Below are 18057 nucleotides of genomic sequence, written 5' to 3'. Positions count from 1 at the left end.
ATAGTGGGAAACTTGTCTTGATGCCTTAGGTCCAGATGTTCCAGGTGAGGGCTCTTTGCTGAAGTTTGGGGCAGGGACTGTGTCCTGGCCTCATAAGATACCCTCATGAAAGAAGATCTTCCATTTTCCAGGGCAATTTCAAGTCCTTTAAAAATCCAGTTTTTACCTTGCTTAATCCTCAGTTATTTTGTTTAATGTTTTAAAACATATGTTTCATCTTTACTGTCTTTTTTCATTACTTGTTCAATTAATATTTGATTTTTTTTTCTTTTCTTTAGTGGAAATCAGGAGATATTTGCAAAAGGGGAAATCAGGATATATTTGCAAAAGGGGACAGGCTGATTGCTCAAACTCAAGACAAAGAGGATTGGTATTTGTTTTTCCTTCCTCATCTCCCACCTCTTCCCACACACTTAGTTCTTAAATTTTGAGAAACTAAAAAGATCTCTGTCTCCTATTTGAGCTCTGGATGGTCTGCAGGACATAAAAGGAAGTCCTGTGAGACAGGATAGTCGCCTGAATCATACATACAAAAACAATGGTTTTGACATCTTGACAATACAGCAGAGGGAGTAAGTATAGTTTTCCACCCAAAGAGCACATTACTTTTCACTAATTTGCCAAAGAGCACTCAAAGCAGTACTGATTTGTCCATGCAATCCACAAACTATGTATACAAAGACTACAAGGACATCCAGGAGAGGAAATACAACTGTGTAAATCTCCAACTTGAACACATTTGTTTAAGTCCCAAAGATAAACTGTGAAAGATGTGATGGGGGTAATGTTGCTTAAGGAGGACCCCTTAAATGAAGGCAAATCTTGTTGCAATTTAAATTTTTGGATCTATTCATTCATGTATTAGAATTTCCATTTTAATGGCCTGGCTTAAGGATAAACAACTAACATACAACCACAGAAAATAACCAAACTAATATTTTGGGGAACATTTAACATATCTCCCTGTTTTCAGCTCTTTAGGAGATGATTAGTGTGATGGATTGAATGTTTGTGTTGCTCAAAACTTGTATGTTGAAGCCCTAACCACCTCATGTAATGGTATTCAGAAGTGGAGGCTTTGGGGGGTTATTAGGATTGGATGAGGTCATGAGGGTGGAATCCCAATAATGGCATTTGTGTCCTGATAAGAAGCAGAGAGCTTGCTCTCTTTTAATCATGTAAGAGCACAGTGAAAGGGTGGTTTTCTACAGGCCAGGAAAGGACCTCTCACCAGGGAATTGAATAAGCCAAAGCCTTGATGCTGGACTTTTCGCCTTCGGAACTTGGAGAAATAAATTCCTATTGCTTAAGCCAGTCAGTCTATGGCATTTTGTCATGGCAGCCCAAACTGATTAACAGAGTCAGGTGAAGAAAATTTCTAATAGGTATTTTAGTTTGGATGTCTGAAAATCTGATTATATGCTTAAAAATTAGAATTTGCGGCTTGAAAATAAAAGTTTTATAAACTATATAATATCTCAGTAATAGGTCTTCATCCATCATAAACTCCATGTTCTATGAAGTTTCTTTAGTGTTAGAATCCACTGGAGGAGCTCTTAAATTATGTTAACATCTTTCTTAAGATGAACATGAGAGCTTGAGATACCTCCAAGTAAGCTGACCAACATCAGGGAGCTCTGTCTTTACAATTCTTTTTGCTCTGAACTTCTTTTGATAACATTGTACCAAAAAAATCTTTATCAATATTTTCCATCTATATGAAAAATGCAGCTCATAGTATGAGGGCTCAGAAATACTGTCAGTGCTATGGCACTACAAAAAGAGATGTTATTTTTGGATTTACAAAGATGGCAGGGAACCAGTATTTTCCACTTTCTTATAGGAAGTAACTCATCTTAGAAATTCAGTGAAAAAGGCTGCATCTGACATGAACTTTGAGCAAGTATATTGATAGAAATGACAAGATATAGAAAGGAGTCACTGAAATCTGGAAAAGGAACTCAGATTAGACCAAAACAGACAATTATCTTAGATATTTTTTATGAATTCTTTACTGAGAAGAAATTAGAATTTAATATTAGAATACTATTTTCTTGTATTGAGTAGACTTACGATTAATGTAATGTCTGATAAAATGTATTTTATTTTCATAATGTAGGTTCAGGGCATTTTAAGTAATCCTTTTGTCATCCCCAAAGATCTAGAATTGAAGAGTCTCCAGACATTGTCATCTATTGATATCTTTACTGGCAGAGTCTCTGTGACTATGATAGCTTAGATTCTTGGTCAGTACAGATAAAATCAGGTAAGAAGTCACCCTATAGAATGCTGTTTTTTTTTTTTTTTCCTAACTCTTCTCAGCATATTTTATTTTATTCTTTTTTTTTTTTACTTTACAATATTGTATTGGTTTTGAAGTATGACAGAATGCTGTTTCAATGGGGCATATTTCTGTTACATTGTGCCACATCCATGTTTCATTTTTGTCTTCCTTATTCTTGTTTATTTCTTGTAAATTGCGGCATAACATCCCTTATCCTCTTGTGTATCTTGCATTTTTCTGGGAAAGTTATATTCAAGCGACGTACATTGAAGGATAGGAGTTTACAGTGTGGTCCCAATACCTTTCAAATCACAATGTTCATTTCCATCTGTACTGTGCTTCCTGTCAATGTGAATGGCAAGATGGCTCCAATTTAGACGGTAAAGGGACATGAGGAGTTTTAAAAAACTTCTATTAGAAATGTGACCCAGATTAACCTAAAATATTCAAAGCTATAAAACTAGTAAAAATGAATATATAGCAACATTTCAAAAATAAAGAGAACAGTACAAAACAGTAAAAAGGAAGTATAATGAATATTTATTTTAAGATTATTATTAGAACCTTTTTTCTGGCAATGTTTTATAAGTTTTCAAGAGTAGGAATTTAAAAATAATATTTAGCCAGGAACAGAATTCAAAATAACAGAGAATACGTCCTGCTTTGTTCTTGAGAGTTCCTTATATTTTTTTGTTTCAGGATGAGGAATAAAAATTCAAATAGTTTTCCACATGATCTTACTAGGTGCTAGATTGGCTTATATTTTTTTCTGGACTATTTCTAACACTTGAATAAATCTGTAATAGTGTTGGTGGGATGGAGGAAATTCTTACTTGAGCAAATGTTTAAATTCTGGGATTATATAACCTGTGTATAATCTGTGGTAAAACAGGACAATGTTTTATTCAAAGGTAACTTATGTATTACTACCCTCATGTCCAAAATAAATGTGGGAAAACATATCCACAAACTTTATATCATTTATTTTTCTAAAACAGAGTACTAGTAATAGAATACTAGCGCTTGTAGTTGCTATTATTTTTTCTGGTAATTTTCCTTATATAATGGAAAATCCACTTGAGTAGTTTATATTTCAATATTTTTTTCTGGTTTAACCCTTGACCATTTATCTCTTCATTAATAGGGTTTAATCAAGTTGCTGTTTTTTAATCTACCCTTTCTCCCCTTGTATGTATCAATTATATATAGGCTACTGTGCCCCAATCTGCAGAATCTGTCATTGCTTTGAGTCTTCCAAGAATCATGGTTGCCCTCTTGCCCTTTGAAATATCTTCTATTTCTCTGAAGTGTCCTCAAAACCATGACTTTCATTTATATGCAAGAAAACTTAGCATTGGCATTTAAAAATGTCAATGAAAAGTCTGCATGTTTTATTTTCTTTTCCACTAAGTTTCTTTCTGCTTCTTTGTCTTCCACCCAATTTGTTTTAAACTTGCTGTTTTCACTTACTTTAACAATCCTTCTTCTGACTTTACATTTAATCTTTTCACTGGGATTATTTTTCCACTAAAAACACCGACTGAATCATTTTAAAGTACAGTATTGGAATCCTAATGTAAATGTGGGTGACTTCTCAGTTAAATACTAGAACTCAGTTTTCTCTTATCCTTCCTTCTTTCTTATGGGTAAATAGTTCAGAGTTATTAAGCTTTAGTAAACAACACATAAGTCAAATCTCGTAAACTAGGACTTATTAAAATGTACATTTTCTATCTCACACAATACTAAACTAAGAAAAATATTCTTTGATTTATGAAAAGCTTTTAAAATGTCCTGTGTCCCATGCATTCACCACAAGGGGGCATATGTATACAAGTGTTTCATGACACTTTGGTAGTATCATTTATGATGATTATATGCAAGTATTATTTTGTTTTATCATGCTTTTATGTCTTTTTTTCTAGTATGTGTACTTTTTATAAAGTGATCCTAAGACTACTTTTTAATGTTGAGTATGGAGGATGAATTTCACTGTAGAACCAGAAGATATATTCTGGGCTAAAGCTCTAGAAACTGCAATTCCAGCAGTTTCTTCTATTTCCCATAAATCATATTGGAGTTCAAGCAAAATCTAATCATGTCCAAGTACAGTGAAACCTCATAAACTTTAGAGATATTAAACATTCAATGGTATATTCTGAAATATACATAACTGTTTTAAAACTCTGAGATAGAATTCAGCACCAGGTCAACTACATGGCTATTGAGGAGTTATCCGAGTTTTGGCCACAGGTTACAGTTGTTTCAGGATTTATTTTCACAGAATTTACAGGCCTTGCATAAGTTCCCAAATAGGGGCATACATTTCTACATCAGTCAATAAATGACTGTTTATTGGGAAAAAATTACCATCACAGATAACCTAAAGAGAAGAAGCTACATGAAGGTAGCAAAGTGGAGACTACTGAGGCCAGTAAAACAAAGGTTAACAGAGGAATAAAAAATTAACATCAGGGATAACAATTTTTCTCTTTACTATTAAGCATATTTTATACCATAAACCATCTCCTATAAGAAACTGAAACAAAATGCTTGGGCTACATGGAATATATATTAAAAGAATAAGGTCTCTTAGGGTGAACACTGTCCATGGCTCTCATCTTCCCTCTATCCCACCCTTTTCCCATTGTATGGACAAATTTTTTACCTGCTTGTGACTTTTGTCTTATTTAACGACATGTAAGGCTGGAGGAGGAATAATTGGATATGTGTCTAGATTATATTAGGGCAGTTAAGCAAAATGGACTTTCAGATAGCCTGTTTCACATCTGGGTGTTTATTAAAAACACAGATTTCCAGATCCTGCCTTGCTACTTCTCCCCCAGACTTACGGAATGAAAATGATTCTCTGGGGCTGGAAACTGGGAATTAGCATTTCAAATAAGTGCCTTAGGTGATTTTTTAGGCTGCTCATCTTAATAGCAGCTATAATCCATATTTTAACTTATTATCTTATTGATTTTTATTTATCTGTAGAGAGGAGACAGTTTTAACAAGTCTATTGAAGATGTGGGTATAAATTCCAAGTTTATCACCCACTGTGAATTCTACCATATTATATCTATAGTGTTTTCTTCATTATTTAATGATTCCATTTACATAATAGCCTATTGTAATGTCTTGATTATGAAATTCTATGGAGGGTGGGGTATATATGAGGGCCTAATAGCTTACCCCTTGCTTTTATTAGTTATTTTCTATTAATAATACAACTTGGTTCTATTGAATTTATATTTTTCTTAGAAGCAGTTTTTTTTTTAATTTTATTTTATTTTTAAACTTTACAATATTGTATTAGTTTTGCCCAACGTCGAAATGAATCCGCCACAGGTATACCTGTGCTCCCCATTCTGAACCCTCCTCCCTCCTCCCTCCCCATACCATCCCTCTGGGCCATCCCAGTGCACCAGCCCCAAGCATCCAGCATCGTGCATCGAACCTGGACTTGCGACTCGTCTCATACATGATATTACACATGTTTCAATGCCATTCTCCCAAATCTCCCCACCCTCTCACTCTCCCACAGAGTCCACAAGACTGATCTATACATCAGTGTCTCTTTTGCTGTCACGTACACAGGGTTATTGTTACCATCTTTCTAAATTCCATATATATGCGTTAATATACTGTATTGGTGTTTTCTTTCTGGCTTACTTCACTCTGTATAATAGGCTCCAGTTTCATCCACCTCACTAGAACTGATTCAAATGTATTGTTTTTAATGGCTGAGTAATACTCCATTGTGTATCTGTACCACAGCTTTCTTATCCATTCATCTGCTGATGGGCATCTAGGTTGCTTCCATGTCCTGGCTATTATAAACAGTGCTGCGATGAACACTGGGGTACACGTGTCTCTTTCCCTTCTGGTTTCCTCAGTGTGTATGCCCAGCAGTGGGATTGCTGGATCATAAGGCAGTTCTATTTCCAGTTTTTTAAGGAATCTCCACACTGTTCTCCATAGTGGCTGTACTAGTTTGCATTCCCACCAACAGTGTAAGAGGGTTCCCTTTTCTCCACAAAGTAGCAGTTATTTTTAAAGGCAAATATATTTGCAACTTAACCAGGAAATGTGAGAAAGAGATTTTGGCGGTCAGAAAATTATATGCTATAAACACTAAAATTAAAAATGTTATCTTCCCTTTACTTTTATAGCATATATGAAAAACAAAGTTTTGAACAACTAAAAAGAACAAGGTAATGATTTAGTTTCTATTAAAAAAAGAGAATTAAGGATCAGAATGTATTAGGACCCAAATTATGCAAAATATCCAGGAAAGAGTAATCTAGAAAACATTGTCTTTATGTATAATTCATTTAGCAGCCGCCTATTTGTGACACATATTACACACTGATTAAGAGCATGGTTAAACAGTTGAATGATGTGCATGCTTCATATAATAACACTCTGTTCTTACTGCAAGTTTAAAGAAGCAAAACTGGGAATAGAGAAACTTGGTGTGTTCATGTTAATTAGAACAGTCATGATCTGAATAATGCTAATAATTATGGAACGTGAATGCATTCAGAGCTGTTCCTTGCAGAGCAAGAGGTCCGAGGGAGAATTTGGGGGAAGTTCTTTGCAGTGGCCTGTAAGTAAACCATGGTTGTAAGTGTTTCCCTAAGAAAACATGATGAGTAAGTAGCTAGCATAAAGCAACCAAGGGGTAGTCAGGCGATAAACAGAGAAAAAGGGAAAAAATATTTGTTTCTTAACAAGGATGCTGATAGATTTTTCAATGTTTGAAATTCAATTCTGTTTCTTCAAAGTACACTTCAAAATTCGATAGCACTTTCTCTAGCTTTTGATTTCCTAAGGACTGCTTATAGGCTTGGAAAAGTTGATGATTGTGGGGAGTAATGGTAAGCCCTGGGGTGACAATTAAGGGACAGGTATTGAATTTGAAACTCTGTGGAAGAATTTGAGGCTTCTTGGAATATTGCCCAGAATTCCATTTAAAAAATCAGTAATGGTAATGTTCATTTCCTTAATCTCTTCATCTTTCGTTTAAAATTGTTGCCCAGTGAAATGACCTACAGCCATCTTTTTGTTTAGAAAAGTTACATGAAAACAATTAAGCAAACATGTTGCCTATTCACTGACTAATACCAGGGAGAAAAATTTTAAATATACTAAGCAGAAGGATGTCCTGGCACTCTCCCAGGAGGTATTTCTCTATTTCTATAACATACATTGTTTTCTTTCTCTTGGCATGAATGTAAAATATTCATTGCAGAATAATTTTAACAGTTCAGTAAACAAAAGAATAAACATTTTGAAATATCTGTGCATTTGTAATATATATTACCAGAGACCAAGAGATCATTGTCCTTATTTCTCAGTCTTCAGAGACTTTCAACTACTGCTATCCATTACCTTCTGCATGGGCTTCAGAGATGAGAAACAGAAGGAAGTTTGTATATGACAAGAGAGAATTTGTGGTGGGAAGTTTTGTAAAAGAAGGAGGATTCAATTGTGGAACAGATTCTCTCCTTTAACAATGTCATTATGGCAATAATTAATTGACTTTGTTTCCAACATAATAGCCATATGACTTGAGCACATCACAATTTCTTTGGCCTCAATTTCTTTACTTGTTAATAAATAAAAATACATACACACATGGACACACACACACTCACATATATTGGTAGAGCTGTTGATACAAGATATCCAACTATCTTCGCCACTCTGTTTTCTATTCCAGCTTACACCAAGATTCCATCATTTCCTGTCTAAGGGTGCAAATGCATCTTTTGCTCTCTCTCTCTTTTTTCTCTACAATTCATTCCCAACATATCAGGCAGAATGAGCTCTTGAAAAATAAAATTTCTGTTGTGTCAACAGGTGCTTAAAATTTTCCAGTGGATTCCTTTCATAGTTAGTCTCCTCCTTTCCATGACCTTCACGCTTTAATTTCCTACCCTTTCCCTGATCTCTTAGTGGGTCAACCATCCTGGCCTTTCTCCTACTTCTGAACTATGCCAAACTTGTTCCCTAAGGTTTAGGATCTGTCTTTCTTCCCTTTCACCTTAGAACATCTGGCTTCAGATCTTTTCATGGCTGGTACCTTTATAATTTTCAGGTCTCATTTCAAATGACACCTCATTAAAGAAGTATTTTCTGACTGTGCTTCCAAGGTAGCTTCTCAAGTTTATTTTTTACAATTTTATAATATATCCAGCATCTGTCACTAAGATTGAGATTTGTCTTTCTCTTACTTTTAAAACTTCATTTATTATCTTTTTTTAAAAAATTGTTTATTGTCTTTATAATAAAGATTATCAAGGCTGTCAGCTCCATAAGAAAAGCTTGTTTATTGCAATATCTTCAATTCCCAGAACAGTACCTGGCACACAGTAGGCACTCAACAAAGGGGTTGTATAAAGTCTCTCAGACTGTAATTACACATGATTATTTAATGTCTGTCTTCTCCACAGACCAGGTTAGCATCCAATTATATTAAGAAATATATGTTAAATGAATAAATTATGATTACTGAATTACCAAACTAATTGTATATTTATAGTCTGCTTAGATAATCTAGTCCGTTTGTATGACTGAGGTGACATTTTAATCCCTCATGTTTTCATTTTCTTATTTACATTATCTATCAATCTGGAGGTTTTCTTATGTGTTGATTACTGTATCAGAACGTCTTCAGGTACAGGTCACAGAGTCATAGAAGGTCCATTTCTCAGGAGCTTAAGTAAATAAAATATTTAACTAAATTATAAACAAATAACTAGAACAAGTGGATTCTGTATTGACACAGATACTTAACATTTTCATTAGAGAGTTAGGTTCTTTTGCACTCCTACCTGGCCATCTTGAGCACTGGGTTTGTCTCCTTAGGCTTCTTGCCTCATGACTGAAACATGGCTGTCACAATCCCAAGCCCATGTCCTGCCAAAGCTATATTCGAGGCAACAAAGAAAAGAAAGGGCCAACACTACAAAGCTCTCCCTGTAAGCCTATCTACAGTAGACGTCAACCCCCAAATTTTCTCCAAAGTTGCCAAACTCACTTCCCTTTACATTTAAATGACTTTTCAAAGAATAAAATTTAAGTGTTAAAGGAGAATAGTATAAATATGTATGAATTATGATTTATTTTCTGGGTATGAGTTCATTATCAACATCCAAATAAAGATTTTATTAGCAAGGAGAAGATGATTAGAGAGGCTGAGTAGGCAGCTAACAGGGCCTGCCATAAACAGCATAAATAACCGATAATCTTTTTCAATTTATTTGCCATTGATGTGAAGCTCCTTATACTGGGAATAAGTAAGCTTTTCACAGAGCTTTCATGTGATTTATACTATATTTATAATGTTTTTCTTTCCAGTTTTCTATTGTCAGAGGGGGAAAAAAGGCCTTTTTTTGACATCAGAGATGAAACTGGCAATTAAGCATTAGAATGACTTCATTTCTTAAGATGGTATCTCTGAAACTCAAGGGCTAAAGTCAGCAGCTTTGTGTACACTGTCTTATTTTGTCTTTTTTCTGCACAAGCAAGACGGGCCAATGAACATGGTGCTTTCTGCTCGCTGAACAGCTGCTGATTGATCTTCCTCAGTAAATCAATTTAGTCTGGGTTTGTTCTAAAATCACTAGGAGCAGGGAGAATAACTCTGAATTAGACAGTGTTGGATGCTGCTAAAACAAAAAACAAGCAGTACTTGGTATTTCATACAATTTATGGTTAATCATCAAGATGTAGGCCAAACGTCTTCAGATTTGTCACTGGCCTTCGTTTATTCCTCATTGATTAGCATTTACACTAGAAGGGCTGGATATATTTCAGATGTTTGTAGGTATTAAAATATTATGTACTATGTACTTTTATAAACAATTTGTCTTGGGTCTTGTAGAATTTTCCTTTCTGTTAATACCCTGACCCATTGTAATAACTGCTTCAATGTCTGTAACATTTTCTGCTTTCTATTGTAATTTTTTCCTCTTCTTATGATACATTAAGGGTTGTTTTAGGCTTACTCATTTGGTGGGTTGTGATTAACAGTCATATCAGAGAAGAAATTAATGTAATTTTACTGAAAACAATGTGCTTATAGTTTCAATCACTTTCTTCCTGCCATTTTCTTATTAGTGTAATTATCAGCAATTAACAAAGCAGACACTAAGTAGTGTATTAATCTTGCTGTTGAAAGCATTAAAACATGTAAAAGATAAATATCCTGCTCTCTAGGGTTTTATAAAAAGCTAAAGGGATTCATTACTACTTGAAATTACTACTTCTAAGTCACCCCAAACCTGAGAACTGATCAGCAATATTAGTTTCTCAGTGGTCTCTTGTATTCAATAATGCCTTCCAAGGTCTAAGGCCTTCGAGTCCTTTCTTTAAAAAGCATATTGGAGAGACACAGGGCTGACATCTACAAAGGGTTTGCTTTTGTGCTTGCTTTGCACCAATGACAGATGGAGGTCTTCCCACAGTGTGGCTTGGCTTCTGAATGGTATGCATGAATGAACAAGATGGTCCTCTCTAGCTTCAGGATTTCTTATCGAGGTCTTTTCTATTCTGTGTATGATAATCTTCAAACCTTTTTCATGTGTTTCATTACCAAGACCTCTGTAATCATCACAAATCTTTATTTCCTAAGCTCCAAAGATAAGACTTTTTAGGAAATAATTCTTTCGATATCATCTGTGCTATTGTTGATTCCTATTTCCATCTAATGCTTTGCTGTTCAGTCGCTAAGTCGTGTCTGACTCTTTAAGACCCCATGGACTGTAGTACTCCAGGCTCCTCTGTCCTCCACTATCTCCCAGAGTTTGCTCAAATTCATATCCACTGAGTTGGTGATGCTGTCTAACCATCTCCTTCTCTGCTGCTCTCCTCTTCTTTTGCCCTCAATCTTTCCCAGCATCAGGATCTTTTCCAATGAGTTGGCTTTTCACATCAGGTGGCCCAAGTACTGGAGCTTCAGCTTCAGCATCAGTCCTTCCAATGAATATTCAGGACTGATTTCCTTTAAGATGGATTGATTTGATCTCCTTGCAGCCCAAGGAACTCTCAAGAGTCTTCTTCAGCATCATAATTTGAAAGCATCAATTAATGCTTAAGTCTGACATTGTCAGTTCACCCAAAGAAGTGTACACCTCCTGGCAGAACTGTACCAGAAAACTACCATTAAGATTTTTGGTCTCTCAGCCTTGATCCAAGCCTGTATGTATGATGTTCACTTCTTCAACAGTTATTGGGTATTATTGGATATTGTGGCTCTGCACTTAACACATTTTCTCTCTGGTTTAGTGTAAAGCTTCGTTGCCCTTTCATCTCCATTGTTGTTGATTTGATTTCTGGCATTTGGACTCAAAGTCTGGATACACTAATCCTGAAGAATATAGTTTTTAAATATTAGATCATTAGAGTACCCTTTACAAAAGCTTATACTGACAAAAATTAATAAAAACTGTCAGAATTTCTGACTATGAATTCAGTTCAGTTCAGTTCAGTTCAGTCGTTCAGTTGTGTCCGACTCTTTGCGATCCCATGAATGGCAGCACGCCAGGCCTCCCTATCCATCACCAACTCCCGGAGTTCACTCAGACTCACGTCCATCGAGTCAGTGATGCCATCCAGCCATCTCATCCTCTGTCGTCCCCTTCTCCTCCTGCCCCCAATCCCTCCCAGCATCAGAGTCTTTTCCAATCAGTCAACTTTTTGCATGAGGTGGCCAAAGTACTAGAGTTTCAGCTTTAGCATCAGTCCTTCCAAAGAAATCCCAGGGCTGATCTCCTTCAGAATGGACTGGTTGGATCTCCTTGCAGTCCAAGGGACTCTCAAGAGTCTTCTCCAACACCACAGTTCAAAAGCATCAATTTTTCGGTGCTCAGCCTTCTTCACAGTCCAACTCTCACATCCATACATGACCACAGGAAAAACCATAGCCTTGACTAGACGAACCTTTGTTGGCAAAGTAATGTCTCTGCTTTTCAATATGAATTAGTCCATCAAATAAACATTGGTTGGCTCAAGGGCACTTTTCTCCCTTTGAATTAAGGAAATCTAAAATTGGCATATTGATTTCTTTCTCTCCTGCTAATTACAATGGTCTGCATATTTGACTGATTTCCACTGACTTCTATCATAATATCCTTATCCATCAGAGGGCAGACAGAATGAAAGCCACAATCACAAAAAACTATCCAAACTGACCACATGGATCACAGCTTTGTCTAAGTCAGAGAAACTATGACCCATGCTATGTAGTGTGACCCAAGAGGGACAGGTCATCATGGAGAGTTCTGACAGAATGTGGCCCACTGGAGAAGGGAATGGCAAACCACTTCAGTATTCTTGCCTTGAGAATCCCATGAACAGTATGAAAAGGCAAAAAGATATGACACTGAAAGATGAACTCCCCAGGTCAGTAGCCACCCAATATACTACTGGAGAAGAGTGGAGAAATAGCTCCAGAAAGAATGATGGAGCCAAAGCAAAAACAGTGCACAGCTGTGGATGTGACTGGTGATGGAAGTAAAGTCTGATGCTGTAAAGAACAGTATTGCATAGGAACCTGGATTGTTAGGTCCATGAATCAAGGCAAACTGGGAGAGTTCAAACAGGAGATGGCAAGAGTGAACATTGCCATTTTAGGAAACAGTGAACTAAAATGGACTGGAATGGGCAAATTTAATTCAGATGACCATTACATCTACTACCGTGGGCCAGAATCCCTTAGAAGAAATGGAGTAGCCCTCATGATCAACAAAAGTGTCCAAAATTCAGTACTTGGGTGCAATCTCAAAAACAACAGAATAATCTCTGTTCATTTCCAGTCAGTATCACAGCAATCCTAGTCTATGTCCCAGCCAGTAATACAGAAGAAGCTGAAGTCGAATGGTTCTAAGACCTACAAGACCTTTTAGAACTAACATCAAAAAAAGATGTCCTTTTCATCATAGGGGACTAGAATGAAAAAGTAGGACTCAAGAGATAACTGGAGTAGCAGGCAAATTTGGCCTTGGAGTACAAAATGAAGCAGGGTAAAGGCTAACAGAGTTTTGCCAAGAGAATGCACTGGTCGTAGCAAACACCTTCTTCCAACAATACAAGAGATGATTCTACATATGGACATCACCAGATAGTCAACAGTGAAATCAGATTGATTATATGGATTGATTATAATATATATATTCAATATATATTGATTATATTATTTGCAGCCAAAGATGGAGAAGCTCTATACAATCAGCAGAAGCAAAACAGGAGCTGACTGTGGCTCAGATCATGAATTCCTTTTGCAAAATTCAGACTTAAATTGAAGAAAGTAGGGAAAACCACTGGACCATTCAGGTTTGACCAGGGTTATAAACAAATCATATATGAACTATAAATCACATGCCTTAGATTATACAGTGGAAGTGACAACAGATTGAAAGGATTAGATCTGATAGATAGAGTACCTGAAGAACTACGGATGGAGGTTCATATCATTGTATAGGAGGCAGTGATCAAAAACCAACCCCAAGAAGAGAATGCCAAAAAGCAAAATGGTTGTCTGAAGAGGCCTTACAAATAACTGAGAAAAGAAGAAAAATGAAAGCCAAGGAGAAAAGGAAAGATATATCCATCTGAATGTAGAGTTCCAAAGAATAGCAGGAGAGATAAGAAAACCTTCTTCTTGATCAATGCAAAGAAATAGAGGAAAACAATAGAATGGGAAAGACTAGAGAACTCTTCAAGAAAATTAGAAATACCAAGGGAACTTTTCATGCAAAGATGGGCTCAATAAAGGACAGAAATGGTATGGACCTAACAGAAGCAGAAGATCGTAAGAAGAGGTGGCAAGAATACACAGAAGAACTGTACAGAAAAGATCTTAAGGACCAGGGTAACATGATGGTGTGATCACTGACCTAGAGCCAGACATCCTGGAATGTGAAGTCAAGTGGGCATTTGGAAGCAACACTATGAACAAAGCTAGTGGAGGTGATGGAATTTCATTTAAGCTATTTCGAATCCTAAAGATAATGCTGTGAAAGTGCTGTACTCAACATGCCAGCAAATTTGGAAAACTCAGCAGTGGCCACAGGACTGGAAAACATCAGGTTTCATTCCAATCCCAAAGAAAGGCAATGCCAAAGACTGCTCAAACGACCATACAATTGGACTCACTTCACATGCTAGCAAAGTAATGTTCAAAATTCTCCAAGCTAGGCTTCAATAGTATGTGAACTGAGAAATTCCAGATGTTCAAGCTGGATTTAGAAAAGGCAGAGGAACCAGATCAAATTGCCAATATCTGTTGGATCATTGAAAATACAAGAGTTCCAGAAAAACATCCACTTCTGCTTTATTGATTATATCAAATCCTTTCATTGTGTGGATCACAACAAACTGGAAAATTCTTCAGGAGATGTTAATACCAGACCACCTTACCTGCCTCCTGAGAAATCTGTGTGCAGGTCAAGAAGCAACAGTTAGAACTGCACATGGAAAAATGGACTAATTTCAAACTGGGAAAGGATTATATATTGTCCTTTACAAGGATATACCAGGCTATATATTGTCACCCAGCTTATTTAACTTATATGCAGAGTACAACATGCGAAATGCCAAGCTGGATGAATCACAAGTTGAAATCGAGTTTCCTAGGAGATATATCAATAACCTCAGATATGCAGATGACACCACTCTTATGGTAGAAAGCAAAGAGGAATTAAAGAACCTCTTGATGAAAGTGAAAGAGGAGAGTGAAAAATTTGGCCTAAAACCCAACATTCATGGGAAGGGAGGTGGGAGGGGGCTCAGGATGGGGAGCACATGTACACCCATGGCGGATGCATGTTGATGTATGGCAAAACCAATACAATATTATAAAGTAAACAAACAAACAAACAAACAAAAAAAACCCAACATTCATAAAACTAAGATTATGGCATCTGGTCCCATCACTTCATGGCAAACAGATAGGGAAACAATGGAAACAGTGACAGACTATTTATTTTCTTGAGCTCCAAAATCACTGAGGATGGTGACTGCAGCCATGAAAGTAAAAGACACTTGCTCCTTGGAAGAAAAGCTATGACAAACCTATATAGCGTATTAAAAAGCAGAGGCATTACTTTCTGACAAAAGTCTGTCTAGTCAAAGCAATGGTTTTTCTAATAATTACGTATCAGATGTGAGAGTTGGAGCATAAAGAAAGCTGAGTGTCAAAGAATTGATGCTTTTGAACTGTGTTGTTGGAGAAGACTCTTGAGAGTCCCTTGGACTTCAAGGAGATCCAACCAGTTAATCCTAAAGGTAATCAGTCCTGAATATTCATTGGAAGGACTGATGCTGAAGCTGAAGTTCCAATACTTTGGCTACCTGAGGTGAAGAAAAGACCCTGATGCTGGGAAAAATTGATGTCAGGAGGAGAAGTGGACGACACAGGATGATATTGTGGTGTCTATCACTGACTCTATGGACATGAGTTTGTGCATGCTCCAGGATTTGATGATGGACAGAGAAGCCTGGCATGCTGCAGTCTATGGGGTCGCAGAGTCAGACAGGACTGAGTGATTGAACTGAACTGAGTTACAAAGGTCTGTATATTTGACTGATTTCAACTGACTGCTATCATAATATCTATTGAGTAAGAATTGTTTTTCTGGAAGAGTCAGTTTATTATTTGTCCCAAATGGCAAAGCTCCTTTCTTAGTGATGAATTTGGCTTATCAAGCCAGGATTTTATTGTTTTGCATTCTTCCAAGGTTTATTTGTTCACCACCTTTTTGCTGAAAAAGTTATTTAAATCTTCACATTATAGTCTTCTGATAACATAGCTATTTTTCTCCTGTTTTTCTTTATATTTAGGCTGCTGAATTACATTTACCTAGAGGAAACTGTCATTTTCTTTTCTTGAATTTTTCATTAAAATTCTGTGCAGAAACCTGTCCTTATTTCTATTTATGCTAATGATATGTAGCTTGGTGGGAGCTAGTGGATTTCACGGTCCTGTACCCAAGACTGACTTTGTGCCTGAAGCTGTCATATCACTTCCATTCTTTGCTTCGTTAAATCTTAAGGAACAATTGAAGTACAAGTTATTCTTCAGGTTGGCCTGGTTCACCTACACAGACTTAGTGTAAGATGCATTTTACCACATGGTATTAATATCTTAGCACAGTCTCATTTCTACCATTGATGACTTGATGGACAGAGAATCTTGTGATAGGCTCTCAAAGAATAACACTTTATTTTTCAAAATAAAAAAATCAAAAATATTTCTCACCACAGGTCCTTTTATTTAGTGCATTGGATATCATATGATTTTAAGTGAAAGTGTTTAAAAGATTTTACTGCATTACTTTTAACAGTAACTCTTTTATTTAAAAAAGATAGAAGTGAGTGAAAATTCATATTATGTTTTACTAGCAGGTAAGCATCATTGGACACAACTGAGCAACTTCACTTTCACTTTTCACTTTCATGCATTGGAGAAGGAAATGGCAATCCACTCTGGTGTTCTTGCCTGGAGAATCCCAGGGACGGGGGAGCCTGGTGGCCTGCCGTCTATGGGGTCGCACAGAGTCGGACACGACTGAAGTGACTTAACAGCTTAGCAGCAAGCATCATCTCCAGAAAAATCTCAATTATTTATGCTAAAGTGCTTAAAGGCAGAATAGAGAATGATCTAAAATACTTTTATCTCATTTTCATTAAAAATATCCACTCTTAAAGCTGGGCATGTCTTAAGATTTAAAAATTCACATCAGAAAGTCAACTTAGAAACACATGAATGAGGTAAAGAAGGAAGGATTCTTAGATCTCCCCCCAGCTATATGAAACAACTATATGAAATACATGCTCCTCATGCTCCTCCATTATTTGCTTTAAATATCTCCATGCTGGGTATAGAGCATGTCTTCTTTAACTAACTCCATGTTGGCATAGAGTGACTTTTTTCACATATTATGCAGAATAGGGGAGGTTAAGAGTTGGAGCTTAGAGAGATCTTACTAATGCAAAGTAAATAGAATTAAGATATTAAAAGAACTGTGATTATGCAGGTTATGCATTGTCAATAGTGAGACTCAATAGTTCAACTAGGAAAGTCCTTATTAGGAAATACCACTATCAAGGAGAAAAGCAAAGTTTGTCTTGGATGATACAAAGTGAACACAATTGAAAGTCAGAATCAGGGAATTTTATAAGTTTTACAGATACTGTGATAAAATGATTTTTACATTTCGTTTTGGTCTTTAAAATATAAGAAATGCAGCTACTCATTTTAATTAAAAGAAAAAAATAAAACATCTGAATAGTAGCTGCCATTATTGTCATTGTCGTTGTTTAGTTGATAAGTTGTGTTTGACTCTTTGCAATCTCATGGACTGGGCAAGAATACTGGAGTAGGTTGCCATTTACTTCTCCAGGGGATCTTCCCTACCCAGGGATTGAACCCACATCTCCTGTAATGGCACACAGATTCTTTATTACTGAGCAATCTGGGAAGACCAACTGCCATTATTCCATATCTTAAATAAAACATATCTCTTAAAACAGACAAGTGTGAGCCATAATGTATCTTTATTTTATTTTTTTAAATTTTATTTTATTTTCAAACTGTACAATATTGTATTAGTTTTGCCAAATATCGAAATGAATTCACCACAGGTATACATGTGTTCCCCATCCTGAACCCTCCTCCCTCCTCCCTCCCCATACCATCCCTCTGGGTCGTCCCAGTGCACCAGCCCCAAGGATCCAGTATCGTGCATCGAACCTGGACTGGC

General features: G+C 36.4%; 1 protein-coding gene across 4 annotated transcripts in view; it reads right to left on the bottom strand.

The window, feature by feature from the left end:
• Positions 1-18057, bottom strand: part of EPHA6 (EPH receptor A6) — a 1019792-nt gene that overhangs the window by 108579 nt on the left and 893156 nt on the right. The window lies entirely within an intron of this gene.

This window comes from Bos indicus x Bos taurus, chromosome 1 (genome assembly GCF_003369695.1).
Source record: "Bos indicus x Bos taurus breed Angus x Brahman F1 hybrid chromosome 1, Bos_hybrid_MaternalHap_v2.0, whole genome shotgun sequence".
NCBI classification, from domain to species: Eukaryota; Metazoa; Chordata; class Mammalia; order Artiodactyla; family Bovidae; genus Bos; species Bos indicus x Bos taurus.
Note: the sequence above shows the minus strand (reverse complement) of the source record. Positions and strands in the feature narration are given on the sequence as shown.